This window comes from Phaethon aethereus, assembly GCF_964289735.1.
Source record: "Phaethon aethereus genome assembly, chromosome: 2".
NCBI classification, from domain to species: domain Eukaryota; kingdom Metazoa; phylum Chordata; class Aves; order Phaethontiformes; family Phaethontidae; genus Phaethon; species Phaethon aethereus.
In genome coordinates this window covers 21,455,268-21,476,057 of record NC_138582.1, presented here as the reverse complement: position 1 = coordinate 21,476,057, position 20,790 = coordinate 21,455,268, and positions in this window count along the sequence as shown.

The window sequence follows — 20,790 nt, the reverse complement described above, 5'->3', positions numbered from 1 at the left end:
GGTTGTTGTGACCCAAGTGCAGGACCCGGCACTTGGCTTTGTTGAACCTCCTACAATTGGCCTCGACCCATCAATCCAGCCTGTTCAGATGCCTCTGTAGAGCCTTCAGGTGTTTGTGCCTGCTGACAGATACTTCTATAACCAGCCCTTAAACTCTCCAGTAATGGACTCTCCCAAGCCTCTCTCCAGGCAAGCTACTCTGTTATTTCATTATTGCAAATGTTAGAAAACCTTTTTGAGTAACTTCCTTGATCTTCTTTGCTTCATCTTCTTTTCCTGTCCATTATGGACATAGCTAATGGCAGAACTGCCGATGAAATAATTGTTTCTCTTATAACAGTGATCTGCGTACTGGAAGATACTATGTTCCACTCTTTCCTCCATCCTCCTCTTCCTTAAGCAGCACAATCCTATCTCTTTCAACCCTTCTTCAGTGAAGAGCTTTTCAAGATTCTGATCTTTGTCATTTTCCTCTGTAATCTATCCAGCTGCGATACATTTTTCTGGAAGGAACATACATAATTGTTTCTGCAGAACTGTTAGATAATCTTTTGGTTAGTTTTCCCCATTATTTCTGTCTAAATTGAAATGTTTTGATGGTAAATCATAATTACCTATATGTTAAATAAAATTTTCATATTTTCCACCCACCTTTCAGTATTTTCCTGCTTATCTTAGCCTCTGAGATTGTTGAATCAATGTAATTTCTATAATTGCAGAAAATATCCTTAGAGATGAAGAGAATAAATAAATAAGAAGATATCTTTATTTCAGTAGGATTTTGGACACTGTTGGTGAGGAATCTTGGTTGACTGTTATTCAACTGTTACTCATCTGTTACTAATCAGAATGACTTTCCTAAACTCACACAGCAAGCATTTTGATGTAACTAATGCAGTACAGAAACAGGGATTGCATTCTGACCAATTCATAAACCAACAGAGAAAAATAATTAAATCCTGGAATAACTAAAATATCCACTCCAGATCCATTTAAAATGTGATATACTGAAGTATTTCTAAAAATCAATTTTTCATGGATCAACCACAATGTTTTTTTCTTTGTGTATGTGAAAGATACCACTATAACTTCTTAATGTATAAAAAACATGTTTACAAAAATTATTTCTGGTAGTTTCTAAAGGAATTTGCAAAAAAACTTCACTGAAGGTGTGTCAGGCAATATATCTGCCCTGTATGCTGATGTTTTGTTACATAGTTCTGCAGTAAGCTTTTTCTCATTCCATGGATGAGCTAAGGTGAATAACTTGCTGCAGACCTGTTGCTTCTGACCCGTAAGAGGATGTGGAAATGAGCTCTTTCACTTGTAGAGTGAGCCCAGGTCTAAAGGAATGTAAAAAATTGCGTCTGAGCTTTCAAGAAACAAGTTGCACACAGGGGACTTGCTGTGAGGGAGCTGTTGAAAGGTAAGGTGCTAAGACTTTTATAACAAGGTAACCACATACATTGAGCCTTCAGTATGATTGATTGTGGTTTTGGTAGGTTTTCTCGTGTTTTTTATTTTTTATTTTGTTCTTGCAATGTTGATGTATTGTATTTTGCTTTGTTTTCGGAGACAAACCTGTAGCTGGATTGTAGAAGGCAGGAAAGAGACAGCTTGAACTGCTGACTGTTTCAGTGAGACTGAGAGTGAAAAGAACATCTCATATTTCATCTTCCCTCCAAAGATCAACTAGAAAAATTGAGGAGAGAATCAGGTCTGGGTGAGCAGTACCATTTGTCAGGGAAAATTATGAGTCAAGCACTAACAAATATTTTTTCTGGATAGCTACCCCATCAAATCATTCTCTCAAAGCCAGAGCAGGTGTATGAGAGTTGCATTTGACAAAGATTGATTCTACATATGTTAATCAATGACACAGAAGAGTTTCACATCAGGTTGATGCACCCTAGCAAGCCAGCTTACTCAGCTGAAATGAAGTCAGAAAAGCTATGAATATTTCTTGAATTTCAGATTTTCACTGAATCTGGTGTGGCTTCCTGGTCCTCTTTTGCCATGCACCCATAGGATAGTTCTTCCCAGTGGCGTAGTCAAGGATACATCCATAAATTAAAAGAATCCACTTCGCTTGTTGGCACTGTAGAGTTTGCACTTTTCTTTCTTCTATGAAGGTGGATCAATAAAAGTAAATTTATCTTTTTATACTATTTTTTATTTATTTATTTCTCACTATATCAGTCAGCTGCTCCCTGCTTCCACTGGTTCTTGTCTTTTGCGGAAGGGGGAGAAGTTGACCTCAGTACTGGAAGTTTTCTCTCCATTTGTGTCAGAATGCAGAAGATAATTCCCTTCTCTGACCCCAGCCATACACGCAAATAACAAAAGTCTCAGTATGCTGAGATCAGACACTAAGCGGTGCTGGGGAAGACAGGCATGTCACATCAACGGTCCTTTCCTTCTTCTGACTTAATCTCACTACAGGGTTGTTTTCTGTCCTTTTACTTCCTAATTTAATCAAATTATATTGAACTAGTTCTCTTGATATCAAATCTAATTCTTTGCAATTATATAGGGACTAATACAAAAAATCACAGTTTTAACTTTAAATAGATCATATTTTTCCATAGGAAATTTTTCTTTGAGGAAACATAATCTACTTTATTCAGAAAATTAAACTCTTTATGTAAAATAAAGTGGGGCCAAATTATCTCGTTTAGATGGGTGCATTTAAATGGCATATTTGAAAATATACAAAATTGTTATGGAAATAAACTCTGTGGTATTAATTTTGATAGACTAAATGGACCCAGGGTCACAAAGGTGTTAACTTGGTCATGTCATTGCACAACAGTCACAAGTAGCTCAGGTATTTGAGTACAGAGACCTTGGATTGCCAATTCCTGTGGGAAATATACCAGGATATTAATACCAAACACTAAAAAAAAGCTGATTAGACTGTACAGGAGGGAAAAAGCCAACCCAAAAACCAAACAAAGTACAAAACATATGGGGCTTTGAAGCTGAAAGGTTAGGAAGCTGCCTGATCATGCAATGCCAACCTATTTGGGAGTCTCCTGAGTCTTTATTTTATCAGAGATGTGGGTTGGGGGCTCTTGATCTGGGAAGATCCTTATTAGTAGAGAATAATAATCTGCTTCTACTGGTGATTTGTATTAATCACTCTGAAGGAGAAGGTTGATCTTAGTCTTTTTCTCTCCTTGATAAAAAAGACAAAGGAGAGAAGGAAGGAGAAGTTAGGCAGTAGCAGGTGAGGTAATCAGGGCTTACTCCTGGTCCCAGAAGCCTGTCATGCTTTAGCCCCAGCCACCAGCTAAGCACCACACAAGCCGCTAGCTTGCCTTCCCACCCCACCTCCTCATGTGGGGTGGGGGAGAGGATTGCAGAGAAAAACATGAGTTGAGATAAAAACGGTTTAATAGGGCAGCAAAGATGAGGAAGTAATACTAACATTAACGCTAGTACTAATACTTGAATATAGAAAACCAGGTGATGCCCAATGCAGCAATTGCTCACCACCCGGTGATCGATAGCCCATCCCCGAGTAGTGATTCCCGCCCCCAGGAACTCTGGTTTTGTACACTGAGCGTGACGTTACCTGGTAGGGAGTATCCCCATGGCCAGGCTGGGTCAACTGTCCTGGCTGTGCCCCCTCCCAGCTTCCCGTGCACCTCCCGGCTGGCAGAGCCTGGGAAACTGAAAGTCCTTGACCGAGTATAAGCACTACAACTACCTAGCAACAACTAAAAGCATCAGTGTGTTATCACCATTATTTTCCTACCAAATCTAAAACACAGCATTATACCAGCCATTAGGAAGAAAATTAGCTCTATCCCAGCCGAAACTAGGACAGAGCTGAAACAGCTGTTTGTTCGTGGTGAATGGTCACAGCTGCTGGGATAACCACAGCTGCCGGCTTCGTGGGTCTGGCTCATTTCCCCAGCTGAGGTTGCAACCTGGCGTGGCTGGCTGGGCTTCCACTCCCTCCCCTGGGGTGGGCTTCTGGGGCTGGCACATGGAGTGAGCGCAGAGTCATGGGAGAAAAAACAGGGTGGGGGAAAGAAAAAGGCCGGGAAATGATGTGTGAAGGAGAAGAAAGAGGATAGTGCCAATACAGTGACATGTTGTAGGAGAGAATAGATTAGAGTATGATCCCCAGTCCCTCACAAGGTGAATGCTTCTGTGGTCCTATACATGGTCATGCATCTGGGATTGCTGTCTCTACCATTTCCAGGAATGGGAGATTAGCTGTGCACACTGTCTGGAGGACTTAACTATGACACTGACAGTGAGAGTGTAGCCATGGAAGATTTTGGTCATCACATAAATTCAGAAGTAGGACTGAGGACTTCTCTTAGAATAGTGTATTTCCCTCATCTTGGGTGGGTTTTTCTCTTTAAAGCTGCCTTGAGGGACCATTTGAATTTATGTTTTTCTAAATCACAGTTGAGAAGAGTATTCTGAAGTATTAATTTATGTTGGAAAGCATGCTATCTGCATGCTCCATTGTTCTAGGCAGATTGAGATGCACAAAGAAGCTCAACTGGACCCAGAGAATGTGTCATGTTCTTGCAGAGCAACCTGATCTAGTTGAAGATGTCATTGCAGGAGGGTTGGACTAGATGACCTTTGAAGGTCGCCTTCCAACCCAAACTGTTCTATGATTCTATGATTAGTTTCCTTCTGAAGACAATCTGGGGATGTAGGCAGGGAGGAATCTGTGGTGTACTCTGGTACTTTCCCGGCCAGAGTATTCAGGGGACCAGGGGTGTGGAGCGCAGCCATCCTGAATCACTGCCGTAGCCAGGGACTCTGCATGGAGAACAGCAGGGGTATCACCAGGAAAAGTAGATCTTGGCAGTGTCCTCAGGGGTATCAGTTGCCTGTGGAGGGCAAGAAGTGACAGAGAAAAGCATCACGTTTTCTCACTGCAGGAGAGGAGCGCTGTGTGGCCTCAGTGTACGTCTCTCTCATTACTGCTCCCACAGTGAATGCTGCGTCCTTCCTGGACACCTTTCTTTTGCCCAGAAAGCGAAATTCTTCCTAAGGGACTATATTATGCCCTCACTGCATTCTTTTTAGCAAGCATAAGGTTGATAAAGTCTGGAAAGTAACCTTGCTTCAACTGAATGGTTAAACAATATCTTAGTTAATATAAATGCAATGTTGATTTCAAACTTTCTGACTTGTCAAAACTGGGATTTCTGTTGTGTTATAGGAAGTAGCTACAAAAAAAGAGAGACACTGAAAGAAGTCAACAACCTGTGAGTATGCAAGACCTCCTTTATCTCCATAGTTCACAATGGTAATATGAAAGAAAGTTGCAATAATTAATTAAAATGGTATTGTTCATTATAATCAAATCATACAACTTTGCTGGCTGCTTTCCATAAACATTACACTACGGATTCTGAGGGGAAGCTGGAATGTAAACAGTGCTTTTTTACATAAACACTCACCAAGGGTCTTGCTCTTTTTTCCTAAAGACTCTACACCAGCACTTGATTGTAAACCTAAATTAAATTGTTTGAAGACTGGGTTTAACATTTTTCAGTACAGATAAACAATATACTTCAAAGTAAACACTGCTACATGACATGTACAACCTTAGGAATTTACCATTTTAATCATTACTGCTGACACTGCTTGTTTATCCTTGGTGTAACATCATTAATTGAAGTGAAGTTACCTTTGGTTTTATGGATGTAAATGGGCAAATTAAAATTCTTAATTACTAATATTTAAACAACTAATTTCATGTGGCTCTTATGAAGATAGGAGGTGTTATTAAATGCCAATACTGGCTTCATGTCTGGTTCATGAACAAACCGAAAACTTGTGGGTGTTTTATGTGCAAAGTCAGAAGGTCATCTGGGGCTCGCTCGCCCTTTGAAACCTTCCGTTCCTTCTTGTGTGTGTTGCTTGAAGTGCCTTGCACCTACAGGTTTCTATGGCTGCTTGCTTTCTACAACCATGTTATAACCTCAAGGCAATCAACTCTCCAACAATATGGACAGGGACCCCCCAGTCTGCCCTGGGCAATCTTCTTGCACGCCCAGTTCGAAGTCAGTTTGTTGCTGGTATTTAGTGCAAAGCCTGAAATGAGTTACTCATGTACAGATGAAATATTTCTCGGTCTAGTTGTTGCCTTAATCTAAGCTAAGGTTCTTCTGACTGAAAAGATATCTGTGTTTTCTTCATGTCTGGAAGAGTGCAGCACTCTAATAATGTAAATGACTGTCACTGGTATATCTGGAAGAAATGGTATCACAACACATTGTGTCTTGTGCCTCTGTCCTCCCACTCCACTCTCCTAAAGTGGCTTTTTATGACAAGTGTTGCAAAACAGAAGCCAGTGTGAAACACGCTTCTGAGCAAAGTAACTCTGTGAAGCAGAAAGTTAGAACAAAAGGTTAGTTTTCCCGTAGAAAAGATAACAGCTTGAACTTCTCTCCCTCTTCTCTCCCCACATTAGAAAAGGGTGCACTAGTGAAGTTAGGTCAGCACACACATGTTTCAAATTAGTGGTTTCTAAACAAGGAAGTGACAATTATTTGTTATGATTATTTGTCAAATAATCACATCTGTACTTAATTACCATGTATGTGCCAATGTTTGCATTTCTCGGTAGGCTGAATTCAGTGAGAATAGCTTTAGATGGTAAATTGTGAGCCCACGTTTTAATGGGCACAAAAAATTTAACGGAGTTAAGAGTTGTAAATAAAAGTTCCATATAGCCCTAATCAGTCTCACTCCTTAAATTTCCATTGCAATGTTTACAAAACACAGCAATGAATCTTACATAGTCTCTGTGATGTGGGTTTCTGTCATTCTCAAAGCCTTTTTATCAGATAAATTTTGGTCTTATTTGTTGATACATACATAGCCTCACTATACCATGCTCAGGCTAACATTTTCAATATTAATCTTATTTATGTTTCATTCTTCTGTCATTGCATGTAGCCCATTCCTTTGGAAACACAGGTTTTCACCAAAGGTTTAATTTCCAAAGTCAGCTGCAGTCTTATTTTAAGTGTCACAAACTCAACTTTTGAATACCGAAGAAAAGACCTTTCAACGCTCATTTGACAAAAATAGAGGTTTTTCTTTGACAATGTTCTCCTTTAGAAACTCTTATCTCAGATTCCATCCAAAAACATATTTGGGGAAAGGGAAATTTTAAGTACGCATTTACATAAGTGTTTGTTTGCCCCAGAGGTGTTTGTGCTGTCATCTCTTAAAGTACTTGAGTTTAGGAGTCACTCAGGGTCCAGGAAAACATAACACGTGCTTGAATTATTCCAAGGCTTTGGACTCAGTCCTTGGAGTATGTGCAATGTTGTCTTCCCTGCTCCGAAAAAACACATTCCCAGCTGTGTTGGGGATTTTAGCACCTTGTTATGTCATTCCTACATGTCTTGCAGGGAGCGGGGGGCGGGCGGAGATGTGTATCACCGTACTCTTCATGGTCATAGAGCATGTCTGTGACAAATACAGACGGGGAGGCTCGCTGGGAGTCCCTGGCTGGAGGAATGCCTCTGTGTTTCTGTGTGGGGTCACACGTTGGCAGAGTCACACGGCTTTACACGGTGGGAAGTTAGGGGTGTTGCTGTTCAACCCTGCCCGCATAACTTTGCCTTCTTTCGGTATCTTTAAATGAACTCATTCAAGGGAGCAATTTGGCCTCTCTGTCTCAGACCCCACTGTCTAAACCCTTTCTAGCCCAGAGCTGTGGTACAGCAGCTGTACTACCCAGCAGGCCCACATGCAAGTGGCTTCTGCAAAGGGAAACCTTTAGGAGCAGCGGCCAGAAAAAGGTTTCAAAATAAAATATTAGGTAATGTAGCAATGGGAATAGCTACAGGAGAAGAAAAATAGTTTTAGCATAATATTTTGTGTCTCCGTGGAATTAGCAACCAACCATAGAGAGCTGTCATATCATCACCTATAACAGCATAACCCCACATTCATCACGTATTTCCCCACTCCTTTTTAGGTAAGCTGGGGCACCAGGGATGATCCCACATGCTCTCCTGTGCTGATCTTACTCCAGTGTCCAAGGGAACAAAATTAGCATTGATCCTTGATCAACACAGAGTCAAGATCCTCTTGTTTAAGTCTTTCTTTGGCTTCTCAATTATTGTATTTCTGATGTTAAATGGTACTGTGCCAGCCTAAAATTGAAGTTGGAAAAATTTCTAACCTGGCAGTTGTCACCTTGCTGTTCGGCAAAGTGAATTCAAACCACCTAAGGCTGAAGTGAACCTAAGATCCTGTTTTCCAATCTCCTGAGCATGTGCTCCCATGACTAGGTCATTGCTCCTAGGTAAACACCTCTGTCTGTGCTCCTCTGTGCATGTTTTGCAATTAAAGAGGGCGAGCTTTGCATTGGACTCAATTCTGTCCAAGGGAGCTAGGGAGAGAAGAGCTAGGAAGAGACTGTGACCTGTGGGTGAGTCCATGTGGGAGCAGGACACCCTGAAGCATCTGTGGCTGTGCAGAAGCCCATGCCTGGAGCAGGTATATCTCAAAGCATCTGTGGCCATGGTTGTGTCTGTGCCGCAGCAGGTATACCTCTGATGGGATTGTGGCACAAGGATAAGTCCATGCTGGAGAAGGTACATCTCGAAGTGTCTGTGGCTGTGGATAAGTCTATGTTGCAGCAGGTGCACCTTGAAGCATTATTGGTTGTGCATGAGGTCATGCTTGGAGCACCTCAAAGTGTGTGGCTATGGAGAAGCCCTCAACAGTGCAGATATATTCCTGGAGGGACTAGAACTATGGGTAAGGCCACGTTGGAGCAGATTTATCTCTGGAGGTAGTGTGGCCTGTGGAGACGGCCATTTTGGAGCAGGTGCACCTCGAAGTGACTGCAACTGTGGATAAGTCTATGCCGCAGCAGATATACCCCCGGAGAGACTGTGGCTCACGGAAGGGACTGCAGTCTGTGGATAAGTCCAAGCTGGAGCAGGGGCAAGGGGAGTTGTTCATTGCAATGTTAAACCCTATGGTCCAGTACAAAGGGCCCAAGGGAATAAACATGCTTATTGGACTGTTTTCCTGTGGGAATTTGGATTTAAATCGAGTATCTTTCACCAGTGTTTAGACATGGTCCCCAGTGCAAAGCGCTTCATGATCCTGTTTAAGAAACTCCACATTATGACCCAAAAAGATGTAACCGAATAACTTTAAGTGCTTGAGAATAGGTGATCCGAATCCTGAGACTTGTAGACTTGTTTGCCTGAATCCACTCTCAGTTTGAGCTTTGATGGAAATTAAGTGATCTGAATCCATTCACAGCTCACCAGAAATAGCATCTCCCTTTCCAGAAGGAACAAATTCATGCAATAAGGCAGAAAAGTGTTACACTAAGAACAAAAGGGAAGGGTGAAATTTGTCTTGTAGTGTTAATCAGATCTCTTCAGAAGCTTTGCATGATTGAGATATTAAAAATCATGATCTCTAATCTGTTAGGGGCAAAGGAAATATATATTGCTTACTTTCGTTTCTGCTCAGGATGAGAGTTTCAACAGATACCACAGAACATGGTCACTTAAGTGGCAGCTAGTATTAATGAGCAAATTATACCTGAACACAAAACTACACATTGAAGGTGAAACGTACGTTATCATGGTGGAATTCAATCTGAGCAGCCATTTGTGCTGCCTTTTTGCCTATATTTAAACATCACGATTTTTGAAAATGATAGATGACTTTTATTAAATGAATGAGTTGCAGTAAATATGGGAAATTCTATTACTTCCCATATTGTCAGATAGGAAAGAATTAATCCCAAAGTTAAAAATTGGTAGATACTTAGATTATAAATATTGTGAATGAATTAAGGCAAATGACCTCATATAAATAAATATGTAATGCCTTAAGAGACTTTAATTTCTCAAAGCTGAAAATGTTTATGAGTCAAATAATCAAAAATACAAAATTTGAACAGCAAAATATGATTCTTATCTGAAAATGCAAAATAAAACTTTACTGAGTTCCTCAGAAACCACAATCTGGAAAAAAAGTCTAGTCTGATTAAATAATCTAACTCATAAACATTATAACCTGGCGTAGAGAGGAAATAGATTTCTCTAAATTAAATTTGATAACAATGGCTATAAATGGAGAGTCAAGAATTGGAGACAATGACTCTTTTGTGAAGCATACACCTGGAATGAAACATAAAGGATACTATTGAAATGAAAAAAATGAAAGGAAAAGTATTAGCCAAGAAAAATAAAGTAGAACTCAAAGGAGTTTTCATGCAGTGTGTTAGAAACAAATAAAATTGGAATACTAATATTGGATTCAATAACAATGTAGAAAATTTGAAAGTGTTAATTCAATTATTATTTACCTTTAGAATAAAAGAATACGATTGTATCACAAAATGATACACACATACTTTCTTTTCCACTAGAATCTTAGCACGATGTCACAAGGTAATTACTAAATTTAAGGTATTTTCAAATTACTGGTCCAGATAAACTGTGTCCAAGAGATTTAAAAGATACGGCTTGGGAGCTGTCTCATTTATTCATATTTATTTTCAGTAAACCAGGGAACACTGAGAAAAATCCAAACTAAGCTAATGTCAAGCCAAAACTGAGATATGGAAAAATCTGAATAATTCATAGACCTGTCATCATAACTTTGATAAATGATTGTATGGTAACAAATTAATAAAGAATTAAGGTGGAGTAAAATTAACAATAGTCATCATGGGCTTGTAGTTCTATTCATATTAACATTGTACAATCACCTTGGTCAATAGACAGAATATTCATGACATAGTATAATGAATGTTCTATTAAATATTTTAATTATTACACCATTGTGATCTCATTTCGGAAACTAGAGTATTACAAATGATATATTGTAAATGGATTAAACGCTGACTAACCGTGAATGTAAATTAGGATTTATTACTGGCATAGAAGGGGAGCTTGTGTTAAAACCATTTCGTTGGAATGGTTCTTGGTCTTAGCCTTTTAAAAATTATCATAAATGACTTGTAAGAAACACAAGGTCACCACTGATTTTAGTTACAGATGATTCTTAAGTGAGAGATAAAGTACCTGACTGGAGTGATGTGGATCACCTTATAGATGAGAGCTAACCTATGGTATGCAACTCTTATCTAATGGCCAAAGGAGAAATGTATACTCATAGGAACCAAAGAAGTAGGTCATGGTTACAATATTGATGATGTTTTGGAGGAGCAAAGACTAAATTGACTTTGTCATGGTGGATAAGCACAGTCAGCTCACTCTAAATTCTTAAAGCTTCTCTCTGACTGAAGCTGTTAATGCAATCTTTATCTTTTATATACAAAGCTAAATAGTAAGAAGGAATAGGTACATGATGTACAGCTTAGTATTTCATGGTTCTGCACTCCTCATAGATAGTCATGTTTAGTGTATGTAAGTTAAGAAAGATACTGAAATATTACATGAGGTTCCAGAAACAATTCAGAGAGTAATTAATTGTTTGAAAAGTTATAACTTATAGTGAGAGGTTGAAAAATAAACTGTTTATCAAGGAGAAAATTACATGGTGATTGATCACTGTATTTAAGTATTCTGTAAGGGGGGCTCTAGTGGATGGCTATAGTGTAACAGAAAAAGAGAAAATAAAATCAGATGGATAGAAATAAATAGTAGGCAAATTCACTTTAAAATAAAAAGTCAATACTTATGAGTGAATCATATGGAAATTTGAATATTTATGTATAGTAACAATAAGATAATGTAATGTGATATACAGAAGTAATATGATAGTTCCATATGATAATAGAAAAGTTAAGCAATAATGAGAAATCCTCAAAGCTTATAAAAATCTTTATCTCTGGGCATTTTAAAATCATACTCGTTCCTCAGCAAGTTTCAGTTGCAATACACCTTCATGAAGTCATATGGCCAATATTGTGTAGCAGGCCATTCTTCACAGTCATGGTGAAGGTCTATGTTTGCATCTATGACTTGGTGAACGCAAGGCCTTGGTCAAGCTAACCAAATCTGAAAAGCAGTTGTCTTTTCATGACAGAACTAGACTTTCTGATTGAATGACCCTAATAGTCACTAACAAAGCTATGGGACTCTTCAGTGGTAACACACAACTCTAAAATGCCTGCTATCATTCCTGTTAAAATAGATTATAATTCTTTATATGATCTGAAATTCAACTGCAACTTCTCTAAGGTGAAAACTTGCAATTTCTAACTGCATTATAATTTTAATTATAAACACTCTATAAGTACGAATCCTTAAAACTGAAATCGTATATTATGCAGTCTTGTTTTCTTCATGTTTATGCAAGCTCTCCCAATGACTGTGGTCTAAACATAATTACTCTAATGACACTGCTTCTGGCATGTCCTAGTTGTTCCTCTGTGTGCCATGTACTTGTTCTGATGACACAAAGGGCATCGGATTTAGCTTGTGAAAGACCTCTTGGGTGTTTTAAAACTTACACATTGCTACAGTGGTTGTCATTACAAAATGGTACCTAATATATCACTCCCTCCCTATACTTGCAAAAGAAAATAATCATGTATTTGTTGGCAGATGTTGATTTCTTAATTGCTCCCAATAGCACTTCCTTCATGCAATGCAATTTTAGGGCCAAAATTTGCCCTTAGATGAACTTGTCTTCAGTGGTTTTGAGGGTGCAGTTGACTTCTATCTCTAGCAGCCTCTTTCAAAGACAAATGTTATGCCTGTATTTGGAGCTCTCTTTTAATCTTGGCAGATAACGGGGTATGCTCTGTCTTGGTACATGTGTGCACCAGTTGCTGGCCTGGTGTACCAGCAGACAGCACCAAATAGTATGCTAAAGAAAATGAAATGCCTTTACAGGCTTTTGGGGAAGCATGCTCAGAAGCAATCCCTTCATCCTTTTTACAGGCATAGTACCGGTTCCTGAAGTACTTATTGGAAAGACATTGGTGGAAACATTTCTAAGAAAGATAGACCACCCTCTGCTGTGTCAGTGTCATCCCTGGTTCTAGCTAGAAGTGTGACTCTAGACTCTGCGTGAATGTGTCAGCCCTGTCATTCAAGCCCAGGTGCCCTCAGCTCTTGTTCTCCCAGGGAAGTAGCTTCTCAGGCTACTTGTCTGTGCCATCTGCCCAGAAGGCAGGCAGCCTAGGACTGGAGGCATCATGACACTGAAGAGGCACAGCTCCAGAGGGCAGCAGCCTGTTCAGTTGTAGGAGGGGAAAAAAGCTCAAACGCCTAGAAAATAAAAGTAAAATAAGAAAAATTAATTTTAGGTCTTCCAGAAGGGAGTTTATCAGAATTCTCTCTTCCTCCCAGTTTACTCTTTCCATAGTTTGAATAAAAGCAAGCATGCAAGAAAAGAAAAAAAAACCCCTGGAATAATTCAATTACACAGCCATCTTCACTTATGCCTCCACTTGCTCCCAATGAGTGTATATGCATGATGAGTTACATCAGTGTATGGCACCTATTTTTACAAGATTTCTTCTTGAATCTGACTGTTTTCTGAGAGGGATTTTTCTGAAGGGTGTGGATGCTTTTTAAAGGGTTGGAAATCTCCCTTGGGGAAGTTTTCATGTCAACTAAACAATCTATAGAAGTGTACAAGTGTTCTGCATTAGAGTTTCTACATAGGCTTATGCATGCATAACCATGATTACTACATTTACTTTTCTCACTTTTTTTTTTCCTTTGGATTTCAGGCTTTAAAATATTTTTGCTAGCAGAATTTTGCAAATACTTCCAAGTTTGAATCTTTTATATTATTGCTCTTCCCAAAAAAGACACTACCAGTGCCAACACAGTTTGTGGATGGCTGGATGTTATTAAAGTTGGAATTTATCTTTTTTTATGATGATACTGACAGCTCAATAGTAAGAATTGAAAAATAATCTTTTAATTTCTCTATTTTTTATCTACCTGTTTGAACTTCAACAAGTTTGATCAGTTTGATTGCTGCTGGACGTATCTTTTTCAACCTAAATCTGTGTTGAAAAGAAAGGAGAGTTTATTCCATGTTCTGTGCAAGACACTGCCTGATTATTATCCTGGCAATTGTTATTGCAAGTTTTCTGACTTCTGAAAAGCAATTACATGAAGAGGGTATTTGCATGGCACATGCATTAGACCAAATCCGAGTTCTTGCTTCTCTCATTTCCATCTTCCAGCACATCAAGTCTTTGGTTTGAACCTGCATGATACAATTGCTGTTTTAAATTTCTGTAATGGAGATCTCCACATTGCAACAGGCTACATTCAAACCAGGATACTAACGTGACTTCTGTTAACTAAGTGCAAACACTTCTGACAGCTTCTTGGTTCATTGCCAGCCATATTGCTATGGGAGATTCTTTCTTACAAGTCACGCCGGTGTTCTGCACTCTACCACTTGCTAGTGATGGCTCCTCACACACCTGGGTCCATTGTCCCTTATGCCATGCTCTGCAGGTGGCAGGGCTGGGCATGATGGCGTAGTGCCAACCATTCAGTGTTTTGCTTGCTGTGATAATACTGTTCCATAAAGCAGTGTTGTTTGGTATTAAGTTTCCTCAATTTAACAACAGCAAAGAAACAAGGCAGCTCCCTCCCTAGAAACAAAATGGAGCTGAGAAAGGCATATTTGGCTATGTTACAGTGCTGCTACTAACCTTAGCACTGAATATATTTCTTCAGACCTCCTGTCTTCAGTTCATTAGTCAAAACTCTTCTGACACAAGCATGGCTTTGGTATGTTTTTATCTTGCAGCCCTTGTTTCTGTCAGTTTTGATGTTGTTGCTATGTATAAAATCAAACTGAGTCTTGTTTTACAATCCCAGTGTTGTTTGTGGAATCTGAGCAGTGCAAGAGCTCCATTAGCAATGTTATTCTTCTCTATGGTCACTGTCACACTCAATTTAGCTCCAGTTTTATTTTTTGCTGTAAAAAAGCATTCATGGTCACAGTAATTTTGTAACCACAATGATCTGAGAGCCAATAAAGGACATTAATGAATTAATAAAGAAGTACATGGCTTAGTTTACAGTCCCCAGAGGACACTTTGCCTGAGGTGGGATGACTGCAGGCTGTATTGGTCAGTGTCCAGCCCTGGAGCTAAGCACAACTCAGTGGGCTGTCTGAGAGTGGTCTGCTTTGGTTGGGCATTGACTCACAGGCTGCCAGGGCCTGGGAGTCCTGAAGCGATGGTAGGACAGAAAAGACAGTTTGTTCAGAGGGCTCTGGGAAGGAATTGCAGACTGGACTTTGCTCTTAAGGAGAGCTCTGTCAAGAAGAGGAGCTTTAGGATAAAGCAGTTCCCAAAGCCCCAGTAAAATACACTTTCCAAATGTCATAAAACACATGGATTGAAAACACATGCTCATGGCCATCTGTCTGTCCCTCTAGTGATAGAAGAACACTATTTTGCATGAGAGTCCAGCATTTTGTTATGCCTCTATGAGAAGATTATCATCTTACTGGCAACCAAAGGGTATGCACACTGTCCCCTTATCTGTCTGTGGGTGCCTCCTAGCTCTTGGGTGCTCTGTCACTTCGAATCCTCTGTTGCTTGCAGTAGAAGAGGAGTGAGAACAGTTTGGCATTTGACCAAGGCTCTGGCGGAAATTAATGATGGCTCAGAGACCAAAATGGTAGAAAACTCCTTTTTATAGCTTGTCTTCACCAAGGAGAATAAAAAGAATTTTGTATAATGATATGACATAAAGGCGTTGTAAAAAATGTCAGGTTGTGAATGACTTCTATGAACTGTTACTATATTACTGGACCTAGGAATAAGACTCACATTAGTATGTGGTCAGTTGGTCTTCCTATGGGATCAGTAATAATTCACAGAATCACACAGAATCACAGAATCATTAAGCTCGGAAAGGACCTTTAATATCACCAAGTCCAGCCGTTAACCCAACACCACCATGCCCACTAAACCATGTCCCAAAACGCCACATCCACATGTTTTTTGAACACTTCCAGTGATGGTGACTCCACCACTTCTCTGGGCAGCCTGTTCCAATGCTTGACCACCCTCTCGGTGAAGAAATTTTTCCTAATATCCAATCTAAACCTCCCCTGGTGCAACCTGAGGCCATATCCTCTTGTCCTGTAGCGTTGCATAGGGTTGTTGTGACCAAAGTGCAGGACTCGGCACTTGGCCTTATTAAACCTCATACAGTTGACCTCAGCCCATCAATCCAGCCTGTCCAGATCCCTCTGCAGAGATCAGAGATCTACGCTCCAGCAGGTCAACACTCCCACCCAGCTTGGCATCATCTGCAAACTTACTGAGGGAGCACTCGATCCCCTCATCTAGATTCAGGCATAAGTAAAAGACAAATGAAAACTGAAGCCCCTACTTTCCTATTTTCATATATATCTAAAATACATGTAATTTAAAAACAAATTTGAAATAATGCATTAAAGGATACAGTATCAATGAGGCAAACTCACAGTCAAGGGCTTATTGTGTTATTCACTGTACAAGCAGAGGACAAGAAATCAATTCCTGTTGCCAAAGTGCAAGGCAGGCAGGCATTACAGCACACCTCCAGACTACTTGTTCTTAAGCTTCCGTAAGAAGAAATTGTGAGAGAAGGGGTGAAAATACTCGATTTGTCTAGTAAGTTAAAAAGTAAACATTTTACATATTCTTCCTGGTCCTTTCCATGTCAAACCCGTGAGCTTTATAAAGGTAACCAATAAAAGTTGGAACTCTTCTATTTCACTCTACCACAGTGTCCTGGCTTTCATTCCAACATTTTGCTCTCCCTCTGAAGTATTGTAAATATGATCATTTAGCAGTCACTTCCACCAAGAATCCAACATTCTAGTCTTTTCCACAGATTTTGGACTGGGAGAACTAGGAATAAAGCCACATATTAAGAGCCTGATGCATGGGACATGATAGTAGAGTGCTGGCTTCTCCAGACATAAGGAGAGAGATGGCAGTTGTGTATTAAACTGACAAAGAGAAGCCCTGCAGAAAAGCTGAAGAAGTTGCAGTCATGAATACAAAATCTTGAATTTTCAAATTGAGAGTCAGCTCCAACTCTTGCTCTAGATATCCTTTGAAGCTTTGGTTAACTCACTGATCAGTCCCTCTCTGTTCCTCAATGGTACACCTGTAAAGGCATCCACTCACATTGTTTTTTTGGTTTTTAGGGTCTTCAAGGGGAAGAGTTATCTTACGTGGTTGTCATTTAAGACAGGAGATGTTTTAGGCAACCAAGTGATACTATCTCCTCCCTTCCATTCCCCAAACACCAATAAAAAACCCAACAATATCAAAACCCAAAACATACATTTTTCAGAATTTAGAAATCATAGATTTAATGTTCCTGTATACATATACATTATAATATTGTTTTTAATCATGTAATCTTTCCTTCAAAGGTCTTCAAGATTATTAAATGCAATGGAAGCCAGTGTCTGAAAATGAAGTTCTATTAAGCAGTTGTATGTGGCCTCATCAGTTGTGGAAGTGGGAAAATACAGAAAGAGTTGGAGAAATGAAGCACTCCCTTTTATGGACAGAGATCTGAAGCACAAAGAAAGAGTCCAAACACCATCAAAGTTGACTTTCTGCACCATATAAATGGATAGACAGAGACATACTTCCACAAGCTGATTCACCTCTTCCAGCTTAAACATGAAACTTAAGGTGAATTGTTTGGTGGATGTGGTTTTGCCTCAGTATTGATTGCAGAAGAAACCTGGAGGACTAGGTTTTGATGAGACACCTAACTTTGAGATGGCACAATTGTTTAAGTTAAACGTTATCCTAAATGACAAAGTAACCTTAGAACGTGAACATTAATTTTACAGAAACTATTTTATAGAGAAGGTCATTCTTCAAATCCTATGCTCCCTATGCCAGGAATTCCTTTAATTTAATCTGTGGAGCTCTCAGCACCTTGTAGGCATTATATTGATGTATGAATAATAAGAAAACAATGTTTCTTTATATTGTGAGTTATTATTAGCATAACGTACTAATATTTCGTGGTAAGTAAATTACTCTTTCTGCTGTACAATCAAACAGCACAGAAACTTGACAAGAACCACTGAGAGATGCATGTTGCAGAACTTCATTCAAAACCAAGCTATAACTAAGAGCGTTTTTGTTTTTTAAAGATTTTTTTTCTGTTGCTCTGCAGAATATGAATAAAAATACTCAGCAGATGAATTCTTAACAGATGGTTATCATTTCAGCCTCAGATGGCAGAAAGCCCTAGAACCAAGCAATTACAGAGTTCTTTGATGCAGAACCAGCTGAACAGATTTTAATAATTTCTTTCAAATTGGAGACACCTGGCCCCCCAGAAAGTGCTGCAAGCTGGGTGATGGAGGTGTGCAATAGAAGTATATTCCTGATGTCACCAGCAAGTTTTTGGTGACAAAATCATGAAGATCAATAGGAAATAATTTTAAAATTACCTTTTCTGTTTTGTACTGTTAATGCAATGAAATATTGCAAATGGCCCAGTAAAATAATTTTAAAAATACTCTGATGCAAGCTGATGCAAGATTGTATTGTTTTGATTTTCCATTACTGCAAATGTTTTACCTCTCTTCAAAGAATGCTGTACAGGATATGGATTTTCAACTATACCAGCTTTTATTACTCACCTTTATAAAGCTCATGGGCCTAACCAGGAAAGGATCAGGAAGCACATGTAAAATGTTACTTTGTCTTACTTACTCTTATTCTATTTTCTTCATGTAACTCCTGCCTTTGGAAGATTTAAAAATACTGCCCTGGTTGCAATATGTGCCTAAGAGAAGCCTTTAGGTCAACGCCACTAGTATGACACTACTATGGCAGGTATCCTGCATAGGGAGGAAGGGGAAAGGGCAGCCTAAGTAATTGCTAAGGTTTAGCTTCACCTGAGTCACCACCAAATTATTCCATTCTTTTCTCATTCCTTCAACTCTGTCTCTGCTATCATAAGGTCATGCCTATCTCATGCTCCGCAAAGCCCTGTAACAATCCTGTTCGTGTCTCTAGTACAAGTGAGCTGAAGAAAGCTAATTGCATGACTCTGATACAAGTGTGTGGTATGAGTACTCTGCAGGGCATCTGGTAAATCAACCAGCTCTGCTAGCTAACAGCTCTGATCTAATGTCTAGTGCATGATACGGTTGAGAAATTATGAAGAGATTTTATAATGTTGTTGCTGGACCTCATCATCCAGGAGTTCTCCTCCAACCCTGTGGACGTTCTCCTTAAAACTTCTCCATTTCTTGCTATAATACACTAATTGTGTTTGTGTTTGTAGAACATCAAGTATTCTCTGGAGTTTGAAGTGTGAGTGTAGGAGCACAGGAGAAAGTGTACAAAATGCCAAATATTCCAAGTGAATCTGGTGAATTAATTTCTCTGTGTTCATAAATTTAAATGTGACCACTGAACCTTTCTTTCGTAAACTTACCAATTCTCTATGTGTTAAAGAAACCACAGTTTTACAAACTTTTCCTCCACCTCAGCACCAGAACAGCATTGCTGAAAACCTCACACCTTCTAAAAAGGAACAAAAGACACAAATAAAATAACCTTGATTTTCTCAGATGACAGTATTTTGAACTATAGTGAAATGGGGTGATAGAAGGAAGAAGTGTCATGATTTTCTTTATGAAGGGACATCTCTTAATCCAAGCTGAACATTTAAATGACTAAAGCTTACATCCCGAGGCTTTCTTTATATATACAGTATGCCCAAGATAATGCATTTTCTAGCTTGGCTACTTTTATATGTTTAGAATCAGATTTCAGTTTCATGAAAATCAAAATCAGAAGAGCTCTCTGTGCATAAGATACACAAACTCAGTACAGACATCACACATCCTTCTGGTTTTCCTTGCCCAAATTGTATTTGACTGATTTATGTTATGTTATCATATACAATAGCTTTTTACAATGTATATCTGGCGAAGTTATCCATAAAATTGAATACAATAAACATTATAATGCAATAATTCAGTTTTGGTTTGAGATTTGGGAATTAGTTCCATTTAAGTCGAGTGCTTTTCACAATACAATCCATTCAATTGCATGTTTTTCCTATTCATTGGAACAACCTCGGTAACACAGTAGATTTGTGCTCAGTGCATTGTAACTTAACTTGATCTTTTTGTTTCCTACAAAAAAGAAGTCAGTAGAATCAAATGTATTTGTGACCACTTTTACTGTCAGAACAAAGCGGGGCTGGAGGGTAAGCAAGCACCTCATTTCATTCCAATGTCTTGTAGTATACTTTCACATGACAAGCAAAATGTATAACAATATTTAAGCACAGTTACACTGCAGTCTATTTTCAGACCATTTTCACCATTAGTGCAAATAGACAAACAAAACATTGGGAAAACTGACTGGAGAAACAGTTTGTCTCTAGTCCTCCTAAATCCTTAAAACTCTTCCTCAGCATTTGCTACTTTGTCATTTAATGCTTTTCTTTCACTCCTGCAATTTCTGTAAAGTAAGTTAGAGTGTTTTGTTTCTGTTCCCGTAACTGGACATTTTAAGATTGCAGGATGGCAAGACCCAGATGATGCCAGCCATTTTGAGATGTGATTAAGTACCACGATGCTGCAAAAACAGGCAGTTAAAGGTGAGTGCTTGCTCTCCCTCATGCAGAAGATAGTCTTGCTGAAAGAAAACTTTTGGCAATGCTCATTAAGAGAAAAAGGATTGTGAAGCAACTGGTGATTTGTTCTGTGAATGAGCTGCAGTTAATGGTGCGTATAAGTGGAAAGAATGTGCAGACTTTAGCTTTCTGCTTGAAGCACAGCTTCACTCCAAAAAAGGGGTGAAGGAGGGAG